Genomic DNA, 8,848 nt, shown 5'->3' on the forward strand with positions numbered 1-8,848 from the left:
TGCATGTCTTTGGACTGTGGGGGAAACCGGAGCACCCGGAGGAAACCCACACGGACACGGGGAGAACATACAAACTCCACACAGAAAGGCCCTCGCCGGCCACGGGGCTCGAACCCGGACCTTCTTGCTGTAAGGTGACAGTGCTAACCACTACACCACCGTGCCACCCTGATATAATTTATGTAAGGAATAAATATAGGAAACCAATCAACAACAGGATGGTGTGATGCAACCTGAAGCATAAGAGCAAAGTTTTATTCCTCTTATAGCAGAGTTATTTATCAATGGTTACTTTTTTTTTGTTTTAATTTATATCCTTTTATAGTTTTATCTAGTGTTGCGTAACATCCATAAAACAAGTTATTTCCTATTTAAAAAAAAAAAACCCAGCTTGTCATATTACTGAAAAATCACAAAGTCTGGAAAACGATATTCCCATGGCGACAAACTCACTGAAACTATAAGCTACTGACAAATTCCTGACACTGGAGACTCCTTCCATAAATGTGCAATAAATGTCTCTGAATTTAAAAAATAGCCACTGAATTCAACATTTTATTTGTGAAATAACAGCACATTAGTTTAAACTGGGTGGCACAATGGTTAGCACTGTCGCCTCACAGCAAGAAGGTTCTGGGTTCGAGCCCCGTGGCCGGCGAGGGCCTTTCTGTGTGGAGTTTACATGTTCTCTCCGTGTCCGCGTGGGTTTCCTCCAGGTGCTCCGGTTTCCCCTACAGTCCAAAGACATGCAGGTTAGGTTAACTGGTGACTCTAAATTGAGCGTAGGTGTGAATGTGAGTGTGAATGGTTGTCTGTGTCTATGTGTCAGCCCTGTGATGACCTGGCGACTTGTCCAGGGTGTACCCCGCCTTTCGCCCGTAGTCAGCTGGGATAGGCTCCAGCTTGCCTGCGACCCTGTAGAACAGGATAAAGTGGCTACAGATAATAGATGGATGGATAGTTTAAACAGGGTGGCACAATGGTCAGCACTGTCGCCTCACAGCAAGAAGGTTCTGGGTTCAAGCCCAGCGGACGGCAGAGGCCTTTCTGTGTGGAGTTTGCATGTTCTCTCAGTGTCCGCGTGGGTTTCCTCCAGGTGCTCCGGTTTCCCCCACAGTCCAAAGACATGCGGTTAGGTTAACTGGCTACTCCAAATTGCCCACATGTGTGTGTATGTGAATGGTTGGTTCCCAAGCCCAGAAATGGGAAGGTTGCGGCAGGAAGGTTGTGGCATCTGGCATAAAACTATGCTCCAGTTAATATGACATGTGGATCAGTAGGGCCCACATGGACCCTGACCTGGCAACAATGCTGAAGATGATGGTGATGATGGCACCTCAGACCTGCCTGATCCATCCTGATGCCCTACTTCTGGCTGGAGTCTCATCACATCGCTCCTGTGGAGGACGGCCCCATATGGACGGTCGAAAGTCACACTTGGAAGACACTCTGGACACTTACAGTAATGCTTTTATGTCTGAGGACTACTCAACGTGCTAACTCTAGGACTGCAGTTGTCATGAACAGTTTTGCACTCAAGTTTGCATCAATAAACAGTTGATAACTTCAACAAAACAGACTTCATGTTCAAACTATTATGAATTTCCTGGTTACACAGTTATCTCATCTCATTATCTCTAGCCGCTCCATCCTTCTACAGGGTCGCAGGCAAGCTGGAGCCTATCCCAGCTGACTACGGGCGAAAGGCGGGGTACACCCTGGACAAGTCGCCAGGTCATCACAGGGCTGACACATAGACACATACAACCATTCACACTCACATTCACACCTACGGTCAATTTAGAGTCACCAGTTAACCTAACCTGCATGTCTTTGGACTGTGGGGGAAACCGGAGCACCCGGAGGAAACCCACACGGACACGGGGAGAACATGCAAACTCCGCACAGAAAGGCCCTCGCTGGCCACGGGGCTCGAACCCAGACCTTCTTGCTGTGAGACGACAGTGCTACAGGTTTGCTCGTTGGGGATAAATTAAGGATAAAATTAGTTCATGTTTAAAGCCTTTAATTTTCTGTAAAGCTGCTTTGCGACAATGTCTACTGTTAAAAGTGCGATACAAATAAACTTGACATTATTTTGAAGTACATTTATTACTCAGCTCTCTGAATAAGCTGTTCCAAGAGAAACGATAATATTTTCAAAGAGCACATTAATAAGCGGTGGTGTAGTAGTTAGCACTGTCGCCTCACAGCAAGAAGGTCCTGGGTTCGAGCCCAGGGCCCGACAGGGGTGGTGTGGGTTTGCATGTTCTCCTCATGTCTGCGTGGGTTTCCTTCGCAGTCCAAAGACATGCAGGTTAGGCTAACTGGTGGCTCTAAATTGACCGTAGGTGTGAATGTGTGTGAGTGTGAATGGTTGTTTGTCTCTATGTATCAGCCCTGTGATGAATTGGTGACTTGTCCAGGGTGTACCTCGCGTCTCACCCATAGTCAGCTGGGATAGGCTCCAGCTTGCCCGCGACCCTGTACAGGATAAGCGGTTACAGATAATGGATGGACCTATAAACCTGATTCGAGCTGCTGATATGGTAAATTAATCAACACCTCCTGACCAATCAGAATTGAGAAATCAACAGGTGCAATCTTTATTCATTCAGTAAATCTCCTGACAGTGACTCCACACTCTTCCTCCTCCAATGAAAAGCTCTGAGCATGTCTGCTTTCCAGTGAGACCCATTCCTCCTCCAGCAGCTTCAACAGGAAATGTGAGAGCAGAAGGTCTGAGGCTCATTTGCTCTGAGCTCTCAACTCAACAAGGTAAGAAGCAATGCTAAATATCAATGCAATTCCATGTAAAGTGCACTTTGTGCTGTTATGTAGGTTAGTGTAAACAGATATGCATGAGATGATGTGACCACGGTACGCTTTGATCTTTATGCGCAAAGTGCGCGTGTGTGCAGATAAACAGTCAATAATATTAGAACACTGGATCATAAAACCTCATGTACGAGTTACAAAAGGAAAAAAAACCCCACACAGATCAGGGACAGAAATGGCAGCACCTGTTGCAATCATGGCAGTTGTATCATATACATCATAATACTGGTTCTCAGGACAGATTTCACAAAATGTCCAACCATAACATGCATTTATGGATATTTAACAAATAATCAAATATTTTGTGCTCTTTTGACTGAAAAAAAAAACCATCCAGCATCTCAGAATATATTTTAAGCATGACTGAACTACGCATGCGCAGAAACTCTTCCTATTATCGATCCAAGAAAAGCTTTTTCAATTACACTAATTAATTTAATTAAACCTCATTCGTCACAGGTTTGTTGGACGCTAAGTGAATGTCATTACTTTAATACATTTTTAAAAAATCTATTTAATTATTCGATTCTTAATACTTCTCTGTTAAAGAGTAAAAGGTCAATAAAAACAGTCAGGGTTTTTTCTTTTTGTTTTGGTTTGTTTTTTGAACAAAACTGTTGATTTTATTATGCATTATTGTAAAATGGTACTTGTTAGCAACACTAGCTTTTATTACGAAATATTTCTCCAAAATTCCAGCTTTCACATGTAGTTCATTTGATGTACAGGACCATGCTAAAGTCTTCAGTACACTACTTTTATTGATTTACATGATAGACTCATCCATCCATCCATCCATCCATCCATCCATCCATCCATTATCTGTAACCGCTTATCCTGTACAGGGTCGTGGGCAAGCTGGAGCCTATCCCAGCTGACTATGGGCGAGACACGGGGTACACCCTGGACAAGTCATCAGATCATCACAGGGCTGATACATAGAGACAAACAACCATTCACACTCACACACATTCACACCTACGGTCAATTTAGAGCCACCAGTTAGCCTAACTTGCATGTCTTTGGACTGCGAAGGAAACCCATGCAGACACGGGGAGAACATGCAAACTCCACACAGAAAGGCCTCGAACCCAGAACCTTCTTGCTGTGAGGCGACAGTGCTTACTCAGTAGATAGACTCAGTAGATGACACCCCACATGTGTGTGTGTGTCACATTTTTGCAAATCAAAAAAAATTTTTTTTTTATTTGCAAACATTAGCTTTTCAGGACAAAATGAAAATGTTGCAGGGAAAAAAAATGTTTATGTGTTAGTAAAGAAAGCAGAATATTACATCCGAGCCCATTTTTCAGACTAAAAAACATAATGGAGGCTGCTGGCATACATGTCAACCTATACGGAATGTCCATATTTTATACGGATTTGATTCAATAAACGTAGTATACGGGCATACAAATAAAGTTATACGGATTCTTTAAAAAAAAACCTTCAATATTTATTTAGAGCTATAATCAGTTCCCATGATGATAAAAGAGCGCATAACATTTACAAATGTACTGTACACCACAGAAAGCACAGACAGCCAGTAAAGAGTCTTATGAAATCGCGCATTAGCTCGTGGTAGCGAGACTTCGTTCCACTTTTGATCATGCGCACACCGCATTGCGAGAATCCCGTCAACCGGGAAGTAACATTTTGTTTGAAAAGCGTATTTCCACCTGAGCGACTTTCAATAGTGACTGAAAGAACCTGAATGCAGACACACTGACCTGGCCTACTGCAGTGTAAGATCAACTGACAACTGACACTTGCTGTGACATGCAGCCTCGTGAGGTATTGGTGCAGACTGCTAAAAAAGCTGTCATGGAGTACAATTCAGAACATTAGAGTGACACTTTGTGTTTTTGTCAAACATTGGAGTTTTGTATTCATTCTGAAGGTTTATTAATATTGAATAAAAAGTAACTGGGATATATCACTGTTAATTATCATTCAAATTTTAGGTAAATTATTTTAATTTGCATCTTATAAGGATTTTATAAGGGAAATAAGGATTTTGGAAGTTGGTTATACAGGTTTGATTAACCAAAGGTTGACATGTATGTGCTGGGTTTTGGTGCAAAATGAAGAAGCAAGTGTGACAGTCAAAGTGTCCAGAAGAACTGTGGCTGGTTCTGGAAGATCGTCAGTAAAACTTACAGCTCATTTCCTTATAAAACTGCACTCATTGTACCTGACGCTACTATAAATTACATTTATTAGTAGGAGACATAGTAGCCTATATATGATTGCCCCTGCCTCTTTGCTGCAGTAGCTTGATACAGTTTACCCTGGAGCACTAAGATTTATCTGAAAGTCTAAGCATCACTTATCATTGCACCGTTCATTCTTAAATAATATGGGCTGGCTTTTTGAGTGGTATATCAGATATATTCTATTCAGCCAGCATGATATTGAATGAATCGAAGACGAGTAGCTGAATAGAATATATCTGATATAGCACTCAAAGCCAGCCAATATTATTATTATAATACATCCACATTCAATGGAACAATTATAGATTTTACAAAAAGTTAAGAACAGGGTGGTAACTTACCAATATTGAATGCTGATTCTGATTGAATGTAATTCAGTGTTCTGTCAATTCAATGTACTGTACAAAGTCAAAGTTCGAACAATGAAAATGGTATAAAAGTCCAAAAAGTCTGGACAACAACCCAACTTATATACAAGCTATATACAGGTTGACAGTTCAAGTTCAGTTACTTTTGGTCGTAGTTAATTGTTTCACTGCAGTTGTTCAAAACAAAAGGGCTTTGCTGAGTGAAGTCTTCTTGTAAAAGTCTCCGTCGCTTTTCCTCACCTCCAAGAAGAACTTTGACAATATTTCTGCTATTGTTCTCTTTTCCAGTTTTTCGATGTTTGTTGATCTGTTTTTCTCCTGTAAATATGTGTGAAGAATATATAATGAAATTTTGGTAGCCTTTCGGGTGTCCAGCGTGTCTTTAGTTTCAGTTTTCAGTTTATTTATTTCGTACTTAAACCAAGCACTGGATTAGCCTCGTCTTCTCCCTTTCCCAGCTGACAAAGAAATGATTGTGCGCATGCACAGCAGTAAAGTTTTGTCATTGGATCTTCGCATGAGCTCTGATGTGTGATGTCGTGTTGTCTCGACAACGTGCAATATTATAACAACATTGCACGCTCATTCTCCATTGGGGAGAGTGGCGTAATACATGCAGGATAATTGATATTATAACAATATTGCATGCTATCAATAAACCCAGTCAGTATTCAAGGCCAAAAAGTTTGAAAAGTTTAATATATTTATTTTTTTCTTTACCAAATTCTAACAGAAAACGAGAGCGCCCGAAAGGGAAAACTGAGGCGAGCCACCATTTTGAATCCTCATTCACGGCTGTAATGCAAATGGCTTCCTCCTCGGTATACAAGTGCACTTCCATGGAAGGAAAAAAATTAATTTTGCCTCCTGTGTAGTCTCCTATTTATACAAAATTGAGTCATTCAGGATTCAGCCATGTTTTTGCTCAGCGTTAGCAAGTTAGAGGTTTTTAGCTTTCTCCTCAAATGTTTTCTTTTATTTCTTCTTCCTCAGGGTAGTAAAACTCACTTTCGCTGTGAAGACAGTCGTTATCGCTATCCATGATGTAAAATTAATGCTATTCTCCTGAGAAATGCAAAATAAAAGTTGACAAAAATTGCTACTATGTTTGTTGTTGTTGTGAACAAGCGAATTGCCAGAGGTCCGTAACCGGGGTCCATAACTGGGGTCCATACCATAGGATACGGACCCACTCACCAGCCAATCAGAGCGCAGGATTTGATGGAAACCGGACGGCGAAAAAAATAAATGTTTTTATTTCATGGAAAAAGTGGCCCGTATGTATAATAATACCACATAAGCGATGGCTTCGTGGTATTGTGGTTACTGTGACGCCATTTTCTTTATATTGTATAGTTGGCTTGTTCTAGGATATATTTTCATTCTACTGCATTCTACTTTCATTTTTTTGTATGTCTGATAAATTGCTGTAAATATAATTTCCCAGCTTGGGATCAATAACGTAAATCTATCTATAAGAAATTTGGTTAGCCTAGCCATGCTAGCCGCAGATTGACTCATTGATACATTTTCATTTATAAAGCCATATCAGGGCAGCTCCCTTCTGATCACATTATCTCTCAAAGTAACATTAATTACTGCTTACGCTCACTGGATTATATTTCAGTAACTGTGCCAAAAGGTCAGTACAAAGTTCAAGAAAAAGACCTTTAAATTCTCTGCTCCTGCTTCTTGGAATGATCTCCAAAAATGTTTTAGATTAAAGGAGCTTACCACTTTAAATTAATTTAAATCTAAGGTTCAAGATCGGGAATTTCTCAAAAATGGGGACTGCCATTGTCCTTTTTGATTGTTGCATGATTTATTTTTATCTGGGACTTTCTTTTAAGTTTTAATACATACACTCACCAGGTACTTTAATTCTAAGATTCCTGTTCTTGGCTGCAGGCGTGGAACCCAGTGTGTTCTTCTGCTCACCACAGTTGTAAAGAGTGATATGAGTTACTATATCCTTCCTGGCAGCTCAAACCAATCTGCCATTTTTCTCTGACCTCTCTTATCAACAAGGCATTTGTTTCCACCCACAGAATTGTCGCTCACTCAATGTTTTTTGTACCATTCTGTGTAAACTCTAGAGACTCTTTGTTATGGGTGACGAGATGTGGTGAGTTAGGATCCAAAAGCAGAAACACAAACCAGAAAATCCAATGAATTTAAAAAAAAAAAAAAAAAAAAAATTTAATTGAAGTCCAAGAGAGTAAACGAACAAAAATAGCAAAAATAGTCCAGACAAAAATGAGGTAGGCAAAGACAAAATGCTAGTATGAAAAGACATGAAAAATTGTCCTGACAAAAAAACTATCACAAAAACATGAAAAAATGGCAAGACGATAATGCAAAAACTGTGGCAAAGAATAGGCAAAAACAGAGCAAAAATCCAAGAAGCAATAATGGCACAGAGACAACATGAGAAACCAACAAGACGTTCTGGCAAAGTCCCCTTCTGAGAACGGCCCTTTTATGCACAGCAGAGCAAACCAGGAAGTGGATGCCGGCAAGATGGAAGTCCCATCCCGGATCCGGATTGCGCTGAACTGGGAGATAATGATTCTCCGGAGTGGATCATGACAGTACCCCCCCCCCTCAACGAGCGCCTCCAGGCGCTTTAGGAAGAGCGTCAGGGTGTTGCCGGTGGAACTCCGTGATAAGTGTTGGGTCCAGTATGAACCTGGCAGGGACCCAACTTCTCTCCTCAGGACCGTAACCCTCCCAGTTCACCAGGTAATAGAGACCTCTGCCTCGCCGGCGCAACTTCAGCAGTTTCTTGACCATGTAGGCCTCGCCGCCATCAGTGAGCCTGGGAGGAGGAGGGGTTTGAAGGGTGGGAGCAAAGGACTGGAAATCAGAGGTTTAAGCTGTGATACATGAAAGGTAGGGTGAACACATCGCATGGTGAGTGGTAATGCCAGTCTAACGGAACATGGGTTGATTACCTTCTTGATGAGGAAGGGTCCAAGGAACCTGGGTGCTAGCTTGCGAGAGACGGCCCTAAGTGGCAGGTGGTGCATGGAGAGCATAACTCGTTGTCCCACTCGGTAGGTGGGTGCCTTGGAGCGATGTTTGTCAGCCTGCTTCTTGGATGTGAGTGTGGAGCGAATGAGTCTTCTCCGGGCCAATGACCATGTCCTCCTGCAGCGGTGTATAAAGGCGTGGGCTGATGGTACGGTGACCTCCTCCTCCTGGCTGGGGAACAGTGGTGGTTGGTACCCTAGTGAGCACTGGAATGGAGAGAAGCCTGTGGCAGAGGAAGGGAGAGTGTTGTGTGTATTCGATCCAAGGTAGGTACTTGCTCCAAGAACTGGCATCCCTGGATGCCATGCACCTGAGTGCAACCTCCAAAGCCTGGTTAGCCCATTCTGCCTGGCCATTGGTCTGTGGGTGGAAGCCTGAGGAGAGACTACAGGT

This window comes from Neoarius graeffei, chromosome 7 (genome assembly GCF_027579695.1).
Source record: "Neoarius graeffei isolate fNeoGra1 chromosome 7, fNeoGra1.pri, whole genome shotgun sequence".
NCBI classification, from domain to species: domain Eukaryota; kingdom Metazoa; phylum Chordata; class Actinopteri; order Siluriformes; family Ariidae; genus Neoarius; species Neoarius graeffei.